This window comes from Lissotriton helveticus, chromosome 3_1 (genome assembly GCF_964261635.1).
Source record: "Lissotriton helveticus chromosome 3_1, aLisHel1.1, whole genome shotgun sequence".
Lineage (NCBI taxonomy): Eukaryota > Metazoa > Chordata > Amphibia > Caudata > Salamandridae > Lissotriton > Lissotriton helveticus.
This window is the reverse complement of record NC_136061.1, coordinates 2040684066-2040700575: the sequence shown is the minus strand read 5'-3', so window position 1 is coordinate 2040700575 and position 16510 is coordinate 2040684066. Positions and strand designations below refer to the sequence as shown.

At 45.9% G+C, this 16510-nt stretch overlaps 1 protein-coding gene across 2 annotated transcripts in view; it reads right to left on the bottom strand.

Moving 5' to 3' along the window:
- AGBL1 (AGBL carboxypeptidase 1) overlaps positions 1 to 16510 on the bottom strand; it is a 4192795-nt gene that overhangs the window by 2154676 nt on the left and 2021609 nt on the right. The gene's annotated exons all lie outside the window — the stretch shown is intronic.

Sequence of the window (16510 nt, the reverse complement as noted above, 5' to 3'; positions counted from 1 at the left end):
CCTTCCTGGACATTGAAGTCACATGCTCGGATGGGCTCCTGAAGGCTTCCCTCTATAGGAAGACGACGGACAAAAATACCATTCTGCATCACAGCAGCCACCACCCGAGAAATCTAAAGGCCAATCTCCCTTATGGGCAATTACTGCGGATTCGCAGGAATTGCACGGAGATCAGTGACTTCGATCACCATGCTGAAATCTTTTGTGGGGAAATGACACACAGAGGATACCCTAAGAAGCTACTTAGGCATTCGTACAAACGAGCTCGTTGTACACCGAGAGAATGCCTCCTGCAAATAAAAGAAAAGAAAGAATTGGACCGGTTGGTATGCGTGACCACATTTGGTCCAGACACGCATAAAATGAGACAGACAATTCTCAAAAACTGGCACCTCCTTGATGGCTTAGAATGCCCCTTCCCCCGGCCCATTTTTGCCTATAAAAAAAACAAAAGCATTGGACAACAAATTGTCAGAGCAGATGTGTCATTGCCGAAATCCAAACAAGATATTTTATCCTGTTGGAATTTGAAACCAATTGACGGCCACCATAGATGTGGCAACTGTGTGGCATGCTCTAGTACGATTGAGGGCAATGAGTTCGAACACCGTGGGATCAAATGGAAGCATTCAGGTTTCTCTAATTGTAAAACCAAAAACGTTATATACGTCATCCAGTGTCCTTGCCCCAAGATTTACATCGGGAAAACAAACCAGCAAGTCAATTTTCGCATCAGCCAGCACAGGTCCAGGATTAGAAAGAAAGTGCTTACGGCACCCATGGTTGAACATTTTATTGATAATTCTCATTCAGAATTGAATTTCAAGTGGTCAGTACTATTTACACTTGGTACAACACAGCGCCCGGCAGACATCGACAAGATGTTGCTCCAGAAGGAAGCATACCTGATTCTTAAGTTCAATAGCACCCTTACAGGGCTTAACAGTATGTCTGAACTATCAAGAATTTAGCTGGTTTTTCCTACAATGACCTAGCTTTGATTAGCTCTTTTTGCCCCCCTCTGCCTTGCACTTGTCTCCTTTGTATTCATAAGGTGGACTCCTATGCAGCCGTCATGAGCCCCACATAATGGCCCCCCTTTGCCTTCCGTGTTCCAACTTTCATCCCAGACATGAGTGTAAATACCAATCCATTCCCACTCGGTGCGCCTTTGAATTCAAAATTGGGACTACATATCCCATAATGCAATGGGACGCTGGTCATCCCTTTTTCTAGCAGTCCAAAATGGCCCCACGTAACGTTAGGCATTCTTCGAGAAGCCTTCCATTGGAATAGTGACTTTCCGAGGACAGGTAAGAAACGCGCTCCCTTTGGGAGCCTTGATTCACGTAGCAACCCGCTTCGCTCGGGAGCTTTGATTCATGTACAATCTGACAGTTTGCAGACGCGCATTTCAATCGCGCTTTTGTTCCCTTTTCTCAGCGCGCCACAGAAACGGAGACAAATCAAAACACTCCTGTTTCTGACTCCTGGGCCACCATGATCCGTGCAGCTGACCCAGGTAGGCTTCTTTCCACCAGCCCATAACTTAGTTGTTAAATATTGGCTAAGTGCAACCAGTTTGACGCCCGCTTTCACTTTGTTCATGTAGGAGCTTCATGCTGATTTCAACCTAGAGGGACACCGCTTTATTGCACACAAAACGCAAGGTATGGGGCCCCCTCTTCCTAAATAACGCATATCAAGTCCTTTAAAGGTTGACATTAGATCATAAGCCTTTTGCTTTTAATTGACAGGACTCAAAGACTTTTATCCTCGATCTCCTCCCTCTAAGGGGCGCCAGACGGTGCACATAGAGGTAGGCTCAAATCCTGATTCTCCCATTTTTTTGATGCATATTCAATTATATGAAACAACATTTTGTGCTTTATTCATTTTAGAACTAAACCTTTGTGTCATCGCCCCCTGTCCATTGAACAGTGCTTGGGAGCCTGATAACCACAGGTACCCTTCTCATTCAAAACTCTATGAGTTCAATCGCTTCACATTTAGTCTTGGCTTTCAAAACTGTTCTCTATTTCTTTCACACAGACTATTCACAAAGCCCTGATGAGGGTTCGAATACGTTCTGCTCGAACCTGAAACGCGTCGGCATTACGCAAGAGTACAGTAATACATTAAATGTATCTATGCTAATGGACATTGTGCATGCTCTTGCCCCCTTTTTCACTTCGCTTTGGTGGTTCCAAAACAGGCATTCATATTTAACCATGAATTACTAAATGTGTTAATATTCCCTTTGTGTTCTTATGTATCTCATCAATTGCCATTGTGTATAATTATTGTTTGTATTTGTATAACCATTGTGTTGATTGTGTGGGTTCTTCCCCTTTTTCTGCTTTTGAAAAAAACATTTTGCCAAAAAAATTTCAAAAAATAGTAGTAATTGGTATAAATAAATGTACCTTCACATGTGCAATTCAGTTACACGTGCCTTCTTCGAATAATTGTGTACTATTTTGAGGTGTGGGCATCTTCTTTTTTCCTCCTCTTGGGACTTTAGGCACCATTGATTATCGTACCTTGAACTGACAGTATCTGGTTATGCCCATTGTGGTATTGGCTCGCAGGCTAGGACTATGTATTAATGTGTCCTATGCATAGCACTGTCTTGCACTTGCAAACAATCCTACGGTAGCTATGGATGCAGCGCACTATTGGCTGACTTTGGACTTCCTGACATTTTGTCTAGGATTGTTATATAGAATTTGCTGCAATCACCGCCCCCCCCTCTATAATTTTTATTGTTTGATACGCTCAGCACTAAGGCATTGCGTCACCCACAGACTCTCTCAGCAGACCTGCACCTCGTACATGATGTGTAATACGTATCCGATAAATATAGTTTTTTAGGTACCACCAGAGGGCTCACATTTCAGTTATTATGGTCGACTTACCAGATTACATGATTGCACTCACTATTGTTCACAAATGTAACAGATACTGACCAAATTCCTTATTACTGTCTTTAATGTTTAATCATGAAAATAAGGTATTTCCACCACTCCAAGATGGATGCCATAACCCACTGCTGGATTAGTCCCCTGTTTATGTTTGTTTACTCTGCACGGTCATTGAAAACTTTATTTATGCCTATTTGTGACATGCACTTCTACACGTGATCAAGGCTTGTAACCGAAATGCGTTTTGTGGATTAAACCTGAAAGCATTACTTTTTGTCTCTGCCTATCCTTCCTGAGAGCGCATAAACACTGTTTAACTTTAGGGATTATATATATATATAGAGAGAGAGTAGTTATAGTTACCTGAGCTAACTATAACTAATGGCCCCTCAATGCACTGCTTTTGTCTTCACATATAATATCACTCATGAAGTGGCCATTGATATCGCTGATGACATCTCAAATTACATCACAGATGAAAGGCCCCTTGCTAATCAGGACTGTCACCTTTCTATTTCTTATTACTATATTTGGGTGTGAAACTGGTACTCATGAGGTGCAATCAAAGCCCAGGCAGTGTTACCAAGTTTAAGAATTCTGATATTTTGAAGTAATACTATTACAAAATGTGGCGCATTATGCAGCATAATTTGTCTCTTTGCTGCATAATTTACTCAAACCTGCTGCATAATTTAGCCCTCTCTTGCTGCAAAATTCCAGTGGCCGCGAATATAAGTTATGAAAGTCACTGATGTCACAATGCCTGCTGCCAGAGCCAGCAGCCCAGGTGAAAGTCAGGTCAGGTCAAGGATAGGGGTGGGCAGTAAATTCCATTCCGTTGATGGAGTTAGCAGAGTTTGTCCACTCGGAATTCTGCTTAAAGTGTGGAGTTCGGCAAAAACTCTGTCATTGCCACGTGGCGGAGATTACTGGCATGGTGGCGCCCACCTTTAAGTTACAACTCAGCAAAAAGTACATTTAAAGAGCATGAAAGGCCCGGAAATACTTGCGGAATTCTTGCATCGTAACAATATCCCTTGCGGCTTTGCCTATAATGGAATCTTCTATGTGCGTTCCCTTCAAACAACACTTGAAAATCTCCCAGCATCGACTTTCTCAGCAGCTGACTGGCTGCTGAGTTTTGTTGGGGTAAGGTCAGTGAGATCATGTTGGGCGTGGCACATAGGACGTGGAGCATCTCTTTTCCTGAACCGTCGTCTTCCAGGACTGTGGTAGACGCGTACTATGTCTGATTGAGGGGCTGAGAGCGATGATAAATCCTGGGATAAACTGCTGCTACAGGAGTGGAAGCCAAGTAGGCTAAGCTCCTATGTGAAGTATGATGTAGAATGGCACACTTTGTTTTCTGCAGAGGAGGAGGCAGGTCCTACGCTGGCCCAGTGCCACTGAAGCAGCCCCAGGAGGAGACACAGTGTGTGGCAGGAGTTGTACTGTGCAGCGCAGAATTGGACAATGGTAGTGCCTGTTTTTGCAATACTTAGAAGCAGGGAATTATCTTTCTGAAGGGCTACAGAAGAATACTTATTTTCAAATTATAATCTGAGGAGCATGGCTCTTCTTCCAAGGAACATAAAAGGCAATGTCAGTGTGAAGTAGCAAGGACAAGGGGGCAGGCATAAATCAGCTGAATCTCATGAAGTTTTTATATAACTCTGCAGTTTTCCACTCCGCCAGTTACACCCAACCCTTAACACAGATCATAATTAAAGTATCTGCTTAAAACAAAGAAAATGGAACATTACTTTCTGTCCTTTTCTATGTATTTTAGCTTACAATGACAAGCAGAGAGAACATGTTTATTTGTTGTACTCCTTATATAGTTAGAGAAAAACTAGAGCCTTTCTCAATGTTTCTACACATTTCAATCTACCACATCTTTTACTTTTTTTAAAAACTGATATTGAACTGTTTCTAATATCTGTTAGCAAAAAATACCTAACACGTTTTTCATGTGTTTTTATTTGTACTAAATGTTCTAATTTTATTCTTCATGTCAAATTCTTCAAAACTAGTTTTCCACTCCAGCTGCTGTTTGGAAAGATTAGGGGTGGTTTGTCAAGCAAGGGCTAAGAAAATGGGGGGACCTGAAACATATTTTCCCTATGCAATTTCCTATAGGGATTTTGAAATTAACTTAACCCGAACCACTAAACGGAATTATACCAAATTCGGCAGACAGCTAGATCTCTTCCAGAAAAAGAGTTTTTTGTAATTTGGTGTAAATCTGTTCAGTAATTTGAGTTATTAAAGATAAATGATTTATATAAATACAGAGATGCGGACGGTCTGTGAATTCTACAGATCTCAAAATGAGATCTTATAGACTACCACCCCTTCAACCAGGAAGAGGTGGCAGCCAACTTGGGGCTTGGACTCAGCTGAGTTCCAAGAAAAATACCCCCCCAAATAATTATACGGCAGCGGTGATAGGGTCTCACAGGGACCTCGCCGGGGGACAAAACCATATATATTTTTTTTTAAATTGCAGCGGATCTGGACAATTAAAAAAAAAAACAAGCACTGTTACCGGCACTTGCCTTTTTGGCCCCCCAGGTGGCCCAGGTCCTAGAGGGAATTGATTTTATTATATTATAGGGGAGGGTGACATATGTGTCTGCCCTTTCCAGACTGATTATGGCCCAGGGGATCCCATTCCCTGGGGCCAGGCTGATTCTGAAAAAAGTAAGTAGGGCAGCACGGCCTCCACCTCCCAGGCCGATTTCTGCCTCAGGGACCCCATTCCCTCGGGCCTACCCTTATGAAAAAAAGGGAAAGATTTTACACAAAAAAACCATAGGAATTCAGCAGAAACTATAACTAGTGCACTACGGTAACTATAATTTGCGACCTTGCTATGCAACATTTGTAATAAAATTATTGATGAGAAAACTGTGCTTGGCCGGGGCCTGCATTATAGTTACCTTAGGCCATGCACAGTAAGGTGTTAAAAGTAATGCTTTCTTAAATACTGGGTGGGGGGACAAACACCCCCTTTCTCAAGCCATTAGAACCCTGGGTATCCCATCCCCTGGAGTCATTATATTTAATCAAGTGGAGGGGCATGCAGCCCAACCTCCCCGAGTTTCTACGGGCCGCAGGGTGCCCATAGCTCATTGTTGTTATTCCCCTTTGTTTCTGTCTTGATTTGTTTGCTCTAGCCTAGTTATCTTATGTTAAATTCTTGTTGTTTTCATTGTTGTTTATTTGGCCTCAATGTTGTTTTTCCGCTCTCTCATGCTGTGATTTATCTGCTCTATTCAGACTGTATTCTGTCTCACTTTTTGATGCTTTTACTGCAGTTCCTGCTGTCTTTCTTTGCCCGGGAGCTAGCTCACCTCACTGCCACTCCTTTTCCCGCCACTCCTGCTACCCGCAGGACTCCACGCCCAGTGGCAGCTGGCACAGATTGGGGTGGTGAGGCAGAGGGTTGGGGGCAAAGGAAAGAAAGTACCTCTTTACTGCATCTCATCTCTCCTCCATCGTCTCTCCACACTATCCCTCCACTGAACGGAACAGGAAGCACCCAAGCTCCCCGGACCAATCACAATGCTGTGTTGTGATTGGTCTTAGTGCCGTGATTCAGCACTCAACCATGGAATAGGAGTCTGGGCATATTCTACACCCAGGCTCATATGCACAGAAATGGCGCTGCAGGAACACATTAAGGATAATAACAATTAGTTATTATCACTTTCATTTTCATTTATTAACACTGCTGAAAGCAGTGGGGTGACTCTCCTCCACCCATCCAGGACATACTTAATGGAGGCCAGAGCGCAACCCCATTAAGCAGATCCTCGATCCACTCCCACTCTTGTTGGCGAGCATGTCATCTTGACTTCCTGACGGGTGATGGTACCATATATGTGCTGCATTGCCTTCTCTTGATTCTTTATTTGTGACCTCACTGTTGATATTTCCATTTTTCAGCTTTGATTTGTTTGCCTTACCAGTGATGTCTTCTGTTTCACCCTTCGTTGTTCTCACTGCTGTTCCAGCTTTCTTTCTTTTCTCCAGAGCCGGCTTACCTCACTGCCACTCCTTTTCCCTCCGCTTCTCACAGCACCCTCCCCACCCAGGGCCTACCTAATGGAAGCATTAAGCACAGCGCCAAGACCAACCAGATTGAAGCCACCAAAAACATCTGTAACTCTCATAGACAGGGGAGAAACAGCTGCCCTGCTCCTCTCCCACCTCTCAGCTGCGTTTGATACCTTATCTCACCACACACTCATTAAGATACAATACCACATCAGGATCCAGGGAGATGCCCTCAGATGGATAGCATCCTTCTTTCTAGGATGAACAAAGATAATCTGTCTACCACCCATCACCATGAAACCTAAGATCATCATCTGCTACACCCCTCATGGCTCATCACCCATCCCCACACTGTTCAACACCTACATGACGCCCCTGGCCAACATCATCAAAACCCATGGCCTCAACATCATTTACTATGCAGAAGACATCCAACTCATCCTCTGGTTCCCAGAAGACCCCTCAACCACCCGGACCAACTTCCAGAACTGCATGACGAGCATAGCAGACAGACTGAAGGCTAACTCCATGAAGCTCATCATGGTCAAGATGGAAATGCAGATTTTTGGGGAACAACACCTGTCTGTGGAATGACACCTTTTGACCCTCTGAACTCGGACCCACACCAAAAGACCATGCCCGCAATCTTGGCATCATCCTGGACTGCAAATCCACCATTAAGTGCCAGACCAACTCAATCTCCTCCTTTTACTTGCACACACTCCGCATTCTCTGAAAGATCATAAGATGGCTCCTCGCCGACACCAGGAAAACTGTCACTCAAGCCCTAGTCACCAGGCGGCTGATTACAGCAACAAAGTCTATGCTGGGATCACCACCCAAGTCCTGAAGACTCCATACGATACAGAACTCAGCTGCCAGACTCAACCCTAAACTCCACAGACTGGCCCACATCAGCCACTACCTCAGGAACTTCCACTGGCTCCCCATCCAGAAAAGGTGCCAATTCAAGATGCTGACACACGCCTGCAAGGCCCTCCATGACCAAGGACCAGCATACATCAACCACTGACTAAACGTTCACAAACCATCCAGACAGCTGTGCTCCGCCGTCCCCTCCCTTGCCCTCGCCCACACTCCCCACAACCGTAACAGCGGAGGACGCTCGTTGTCCTACCTTGCCGACAAGCCATAGAATGACCTTCCCCTCTACACTCATACAGCACACTCGCTCCTGAATTTCTGAAAAGGACTCACGATCTGGCTCTTCGACTGATCCCAGCAAGAACATAGCACCTGGATACCCTTGTGGATGATTAGCCATGCTCTACAAATCCGGATTAAATTGATAGCCCAAGACTTTTTTTTATTTAATAGGAGGGGAACACACAGCCCCCCTCACTTAGCCAATAGTGGCCTGGGGACCCCATCCCTGGGATTTAAAGGGGTGGGTGTATTGCCCAGGGGCCCCCATCACTCGGGCCTTATTTTTAATGTCAAAGGGGAGGAAGACATGTGGCTCCCCCTCCCCAAGGTAATATTAGCCCTGGGGACCCAATTCCCTACCGCCTTACTTTTTATTTAAGAGGAGCAGGCATTCAACATCAGCTTATCAAACCTCATTCATGCCCTAGGGAGCCAATCCCCTGGGGCCTTTTTAATGTTAGGAGAGTGGGGTATGGAGCCCTTTTTTGCTTTAAAGAGGTGTCTCTTCAGCCTTTTCGGAAAATGGTTTAGAGTGGGGATCAGTCCTGATGGATACAGGAATGGTTGCAGATCCTGGGTAGCATAGATAGAGGCAGCCTGTAGCTTAGTTTTTTTAAAACTTTTTTTTAGTTCCATGTTTTCTGTCTGAAGCAGGGGTACTGAGAAAAACTTTATAATTTCACAACTTTCTTTTTCTTCACTTAGCATCTCCCGTCATTTCCTGTTCTGGTCACATTTATTTTGTACCCTGGACTTGCCACGAGGGCATGTAGCTTGACTAGCGCTGCTTGGTAGTTGTTGCATGCTCTCCCCGCCCTCATCCTTCCCCTGCTACTGGAATTCTCAAGCAAAGTCCCAGACTTCTGATTCCTCTTGTTGCTGTCTTATTCCTCATGCCATTCCAAATTTGGATCTCCATGTTTCCATGTTCCAACCTGCACCATCCCCTTTGCTCCACTCAGTCCCCTGCCCAAGATAATCCTTGGCATGTTAGCAGACCAATTCTTTTTGTGACAAGTCATCAAGCCAGAAATTTCAAATGTCGGTTGCCAAGCATATAGTTTGCACACCCCTTCTTTCTGGTCAAACACATTCTATATCCCAAGCTGGTCAATCTTCACACTTTTTGCACTTAAGTTTATTTCTTTCAGTGCTGTCTCCGTGATCACCTTCTTCTCCAGAGTTATACATAAGCGTTGGCACCTATTACTTCCACCTTTGTGTCTCTTGAAACTACTATGTGATTGACACCCAGATCTTGAACTGATTTTCTCTTCTTGATCTCTTTTCTTCACAACAGTAATTATGACAGTCTCTTTGATGTCCATTCTGCCTGAGTTTTCACTCTCTCCACTCTCACCCCTCCTGAAAAACAATGTTGATTTTCGTCAAGCAGGTGTTATTTTTGATCCTCCACTTCTTTCCCTAACAATATGTCCACTATTGCAACTACTGGTCATTATCAACCATTCGTCAGTCTTAACATTCCTCAATTCCTTGCTCTTCAAGGTACCAATACACTGATCATTACCCTGCTTAAGTTACTTCTCCTTTCCCCTCCTTGGTCATTGTGATTACTAGCCTCTCATATTGCAAATTGTACTCAACTCCTAAAACATGTTTTTCTTCCATCTCTCAGCATCATCTCATATACTACCCCCTCTTACTTCTTTGCAGTGGCTCCCGTTTCACTCCCAACATCTTCACTGTTTTTATATATAATCTTTACACGTATCCATAGAATTGCGTCTGCAATTTTCTCCACTATAGTCCCTGTACTTTTGTCCTGCTTCCCATCAGGCTTTTCTCTGTCCAATACCTTTATTGATGTTTTTGTTTGCGCTCTAGAAGTGCATTGTGTTTCCACTCTCTCTTCGGTCTTCTTCCACCCTTCAATCTTTTTATCTCCTTCTTAAGGAACATCTTCTTTACTACACTTATTCGCTGTTATTCGGCTAAAATGTATATTTTTCACATCGGATTTGGTACCATTTATATTAGTGGTACATTACTTTGAATAAAATGTTTAAACATTTAGGAAAAATATTCCGCTGGTATTAAGCGAACAAGTAAACTCGAATTTCAGTTAACAGACAACTGGAACATTCTAGTGGTCTCCTGGTAGCATTTTAATTTTTCATGATACAAAACCAGAAGGTGACTTCATTGAGTTTGCAAGTAGGATTTCAAGCTAAAGCTAGATTATACAATTTTGCAATTCAAAAACTGTTTTAACACAACAGATGCCAGCCACATCCAAGCTCCAAAGCTCAATTTAATAGCAGAAATAACCATATAGAGGAATTAGCGTTGAGTAAGAAGGCCTTTCAGTTTTATATGTAAATTAGTTGCTGTCTGTATTCTGCACCACTTTTTGTTACAGCAAGTAATTAAGGTGCGTGATTTAAAGAAAATTACAGCAGAATGAGCTAGGTACTTAAACATTATTCAGGTGTGAAATGTGGCACTATGCATTAATCTGTTAATAATTACAGAATTATAACATTACTAAGGCTTATATCAGTCTGTGTCAGCCACTGCGAGAGACTTAGAGCACCTCCTGGAAGTTGACATAGCTTCTGAGAAAAACGATTGTTGCAACAAAGTATTAATTTGATGGTTTTTACAATATATCTCTTTAGTAAAGGTGTAATGTCCTGTGTAAAGCACCATCAATTTAAGAGCTTTTGAGAACAGAATCCAAAAGTACATATGAGATTTAGGGGCCCATTGCAGAATAAAATGTGTCCGTCTGTAATGGAACGTGTGTTCATTTAAAGCGCTCTGATACCTTCAGGTCGAGTTTGCGCTACATAAAACTGAAAAAACAAAACAAAAAAAAAGCATTGTTCAAGCCATTAAGTCTGACTGTTTCTTCAGAGAAAGTGGATCTCTATAGATTGTGTGTTGTTTGATTGTGATAATTGTTAATGCGTGGATGGATGTAATAATGGTTGGGTAGGTGAGCATGTGAGCCTGAATGGCATGGATGGCTGGCTGGTTTATTGTGCGTGCATGGAGTGGTATAGAGGATGTGTGCACTTTATAGACCTAAATACTAGCAGAAGTGCTAATAACATTTAAATGGCAAAGAATCCAATTTTAATGGTTTATGCATTAAATCAAGACTACACACTGTGAGAATGTGGATTTGTTGGGCTGATGGTAGTCCACAACAGGTATGAATGTCACTATTTTAGTAAGGTCCACTAAAGGTTTCAGGACTTAAGCCAGGGCTCTACTTCGGGTAGCTATGGCACAGAGCAAACAGACTTAAGAAAATGTTTAAAGCATTTAGAGATACTGAAACAGTCAAAATGTTGACAACACAACTCAACACAATACAAATCCCACTCCACATTATACAACTGGAGAATAATTTAACGAACAAAATGACACTAAAGCATTAAGTGCCATCTGGTTGTTTGTGATTGGGACCCTGGTTCAATTCTATGGCAACTGTGAAGCAGCATGGGTCAGATACAGAAAGCAGGGTCATCCCGGTTGGAAGTTTTACCTTCTGCTTTTGTGGCTGATTACAACTTTGGAGCTGTAGGAGCGGACCGCCATGCAAGCGCCCTGCTCCCACACCACCAAAGTCGACCCCGCCTACGGACAGATTAGAGGTTTTCTCCTGGTCTGGAAGGAGTCCTGTGGTGTTCCCACGGCGGTGCCTTTAAAAAAGTCACAGCAATGGAAACGTCAAAGCAAGTTTCTGCACAGCATGGATTGTTGAGTCCATGCCATGCAGGAACCAGGCATGCATGCACTCAGGGGAGCACCCCAGTGTACACGGGCAATAGGGAGTTTTGTAGAGCGCCCACTGTTACCCCACCACCAGCCATTTTATGGCTGATGGTGGTGAAAGTCAGAATATGTTTGGCGGTGCCGAGGCAGCACCGCTAAGCATATTGCTGCCCCGGGCAGATGCGCCTCCATCAGGGAGTCAAGTCAAGTCAAGTTAGAATTTGTATAGCGCACTACTCACCCAGAGGGTCTCAAGGCGCTTGAGGGAGGGGGGTACGCTATCTATCGAATATCCACGTTTTTAGTTGTTTTCTGAAAGAGAGGTGGTTCTGTGTAAGCAGGAGGTGGGTGGGGAGAGAATTCCAGGTCTTGGCCGCTAAGTAGGAGAAGGATCTTCCCCCCATGGTGGATCTTTGGATGCGTGGAATCACGGCGAGGGCTTGATTGGACGATCGTAGTTGGCGGTGGCAGTGTAAAGGTCAGGCGCGTGTTGAGGTATTCGGGTTTTGTGTGCGTGGGTGAGGAGACGAAACGTTATTCTTTTGTTGATGGGGAGCCAGTGGAGGTCTTTCAGGTGACCGGAGATGTGAGCTTGGCGGGGGATGTTTAGGATGAGTCTGGCTGAGGCTTTCTGGATGCGTTGGAGTTTTTTCTGCAGTTTGGCTGTGGTTCCGGCGTAAAGGGTGTTTCCATAGTCCAGTCGGCTTGTGACCAGTGCATGGGTGACCGTCTTTCTTGTTTCGGTGGGGATCCAACAGAAGATTTTTTTGAGCATACGTAGCATGTTGAAGCATGATGATGAGACGGCGTTCACTTGTCTGGTCATCGAGAGGGAGGAGTCCAGGATGAAGCCCAGGTTACGTGCGTGGTCCGTTGGTTTGGGTGCGTTTCCAAGGGCCGGTGGCCACCATGAGTCGTCCCAAGCGGAGGGGGATGATCCTAAGATGAGGACTTCCGTTTTGTCCGAGTTCAGTTTTAAGCGGCTGTTCTTCATCCACTCGGCCACTTCTTTCATCCCATCGTGTAGGTTGGTTTTGGCGGTGTTTGGGTCTTTGGTGAGGGAGAGGATCAGCTGTGTGTCGTCTGCGTAGGAGATGATGTTGAGGTTGTGTTGACGCGCGATGGATGCAAGGGGACTCATGTATACGTTGAAGAGGGTGGGACTGAGTGATAATCCTTGTGGTACTCCGCAGATGACTTCCGTGGCTTCCGATTTGAAAGGGGGGAGGCGGACTCTCTGGGTTCTTCCGGCGAGGAACGAGATGATCCAGTTCAATGATTTTCCTTGTATTCCGACGTTGCTGAGGCGTTGTATAAGGGTGCTATGACAGACTGTGTCTAAGGCGGCGGAGAGGTCAAGTAGGATGAGGGCCGCTGTTTCTCCGTTGTCCAGTAGAGTTCGAATGTCATCTGTTGCTGCGATGAGGGCGATCTCGGTGCTGTGTTTGGCTCGGAAGCCAGACTGTGATGGGTCGAGAGAGCCGTTGGATTCGAGGAAGGCGGCGAGTTGACTGTTGACGGTTTTCTCAATGACTTTGGCAGGGAATGGGAGGAGCGAAATGGGGCGGTAGTTCTTGAGTTCAGTGGGGTCTGCTGTGGGTTTCTTCAGGAGGACGCTGAGTTCGGCATGTTTCCAGCTTTCCGGGAAGGTAGCGGAGTTGAGGGAGCAGTTGTTGACATCTCTGAGATGGGGTGCGATATTGGAGTCTGCTTTGTTGAAAATGTGGTGGGGACATGGGTCGGTTGGCGATCCTGAGTGGATGGAGTTCATCAAGTGGATGGTGTCTTCAGTGGTGATTGGGTTCCAGGCGCAGAGGTTGTTGGAGGGGGGTTTTGGTTCGGAGGTGGGTGGGGTGGACTGGTCTCCAAAGCTGTTATGTATGTCAGCGATTTTGTTGTGGAAGAACGAGGCTAGAGAGTCGCAGAGGTCTTGGCGGGTGTGATGTCGTTAGTGCCGGCGGTGGGGTAGGTAAACTCTTTGACGATGTTGAATAGTTCCTTGCTGTTGTGGGCGTTGTTTTCGAGTCGATCCTTGAATGCAGATTTCTTGGTGGATCGGATGAGTTGGTGGTGTTTGCGAGTGGCGTTCTTCAAGGTGGCCAGGTTGTCGGTGGTTGGGTTTTTTCGCCAGGCTTTCTCGAGGGTGCGACAGATCTTCTTGGAATTCTTAAGGTCATCATTGAACCAGGGGGCTTTTTTGCTACCTTGCTTGATTTGATGGTTTTTCAAGGGTGCTAAATCATCAGCGCTGTGGGTGATCCATTGTGTGAGGTTGATAGCTGCTTGGTTAGGGTCCGACGATTTGGCAGGAGGGTTTTGGTGAAGTGATGTGAAGAGCTGGTCGGTGGTAATTTTGTTCCAGTTTCTGCGGTGAATTGGTTGTGGGTGGTTGTGGGTCGTGGTCTTTTTGTAGGTGAAGTGAACGCAGCTGTGGTCCGTCCAATGGAGTCTTGTGGCGTGATTGAAGGAGATGTGTTTGCTGGAGGAGAAGATTGGGTCGAGCGTGTGCCCGGCATAGTGGGTGGGGGTGTCTACAAGTTGTTTGAGTCCGAGATTGGCGAGGTTGTCCAGAAGGGTGGTGGTGTTGCTGTCGTTGTTCTTTTCTAGGTGGAAGTTGAGGTCTCCATGTAGAATGTAGTCCTCGGAGGGGAGGGCGTGTGGGCTAATGAAGTCAGTGATGTCTTCGCTGAATTGTGTGCGGGTTCCTGGTGGCCTGTAGATGAGGGTGCCTCTGAGTGTGGTCTTGGGGTCGGTGTGGATCTGGAAGTGAAGGTGTTCGGCTGCTTTGAGGGTGACGTCGGAACTGGTCGTAATGCGGATGGTGTTCTTATGGACGATGGCGATGCCTCCTCCTGTTTGGTGGATGCGGTCCTTTCGGATGATCTTGTAGCCGTCCGGAATGGCTATGGCGATGTCGGGCGCTGATGAGGCGTTCATCCAGGTTTCTGTAAGAAAGGCGACGTCCGGTGTTGTGGTGTCTAGTAGGTTCCATATTTCAGTTGCGTGTTTGTGGATCGAGCGGGTATTGAGCAGGATACACCTCAAGTGGTTAGTTACGGAGCTCTGTTTGGAGTTTGTGGATTTGGTGTGGGTCCTGGTGCAGTCGAAATTGCAGGAGTGGCAGATGAAGGGTCCATGGGTGTGTCCTGGGGCGGCTTGGTAGCAGTCTGGGAGACGGCCGGAGTTGAGTGCTGAGAGGGTTGCGGCGTCGTACGTTATGCGGGTGGAGTGGATTTTGCGGGGGCCAGGGGGTTTGGCGTTGGGCGCGGTCCAGGCACGGACGGGCGTAGACGGGCTTACCTTTGGCGCACCTTCGGCGCGCATGGGGCGCGTCTGCTGCGCGTGAACGCTGCGCGTAAGCTGTTCTGACATAAGTGGATTGAGGGGGGCGGAGCGAGGGAGGGGCAGCTGGGAGGCGGGAGCGGGGTGGAGAGACGGGCTGGGAGCCACAACAACAAAATGGCAGCAAAACAAAAGTGAAACAGGATAAGATTGGGGCACAAGCAGGGATATCGCAATGATGTGGGCAGAGGCACCGGCACAATCAGGCACAGATTATATCGACAGGCAATGCGAACTTTACAATATAGCGCTACAGGATCAAACAAGCACTAATGATAATGCGCGCAATGTGGACTATATGCAATATAGCACTACGCTATTAATCAGGCACTACAATAATTCCAATCAATGAGAGCAGAGCACAGGGTATTGGCAGCAATGAGCAGTAAAGCGCTACGATACCAGGTGACCAGGGAGTGTGGGGAGCGACCGCTTCTGCACGAGTCAGGACGGTCACAGCGCTGGAGCAGACGGGTCAGACCTTTACTATCAGTGGGAGGGAGGGGCAGCTGGGAGGCGGGAGCGGGGTGGAGAGACGGGATGGGAGCCACAACAACAAAATGGCAGCAAAACAAAAGTGAAACAGGACGAGATTGGTGCACAAGCAGGGATATTGCAATGATGTGGGCAGAGGCACCAGCACAATCAGGCACAGATTATATCAACAGGTAATGCGAACTTTACAATATAGCGCTGCAGGATCAAACAAGCACTAATGATAATGCGCGCAATGTGGACTATATGCAATATAGCGCTACGCTATTAAATAGGCACTACAATAATTACAACCGCGATTTCCTGGCGGTTGCAGTTGTCCAATGGTGGTACGACCACCAAAGTTATAATATGGAGGTCAGACTGCAAGTGCGGCGGTGGCTTGAACAACACCACCGTGAGTTTGGTGGTCTATTGACCGCCAAACTCATAATCAACCCGTAGGTCTTTGACATGGAAGACAAACATCCTCAGCGGGCTAAGGCATCTGCCTGTGATGGAAATGAGCTCCTCAAGGTTGGATTGTCATTGGACAAGGTCCTGGAGAATGCTCTGACTCTTGCCAAGAAAGCCCAGAGTGGAAGAAATTAAAAATTTGTGCCCAAGAAAGGTCCCGCACTGGCTTGATTCATTTGTTAAACCCCCCCCCCCCCCTTGGCTTAGGACGAGGCCAGAGATACCGACGGAGAGAGCGGGGCCTCCAATTTCCTGAGCAGTGGCCAGGAGAGGTGAGGTTTGCTCCCAAGAATCATTGGGAAAGAATCCATTAGAAA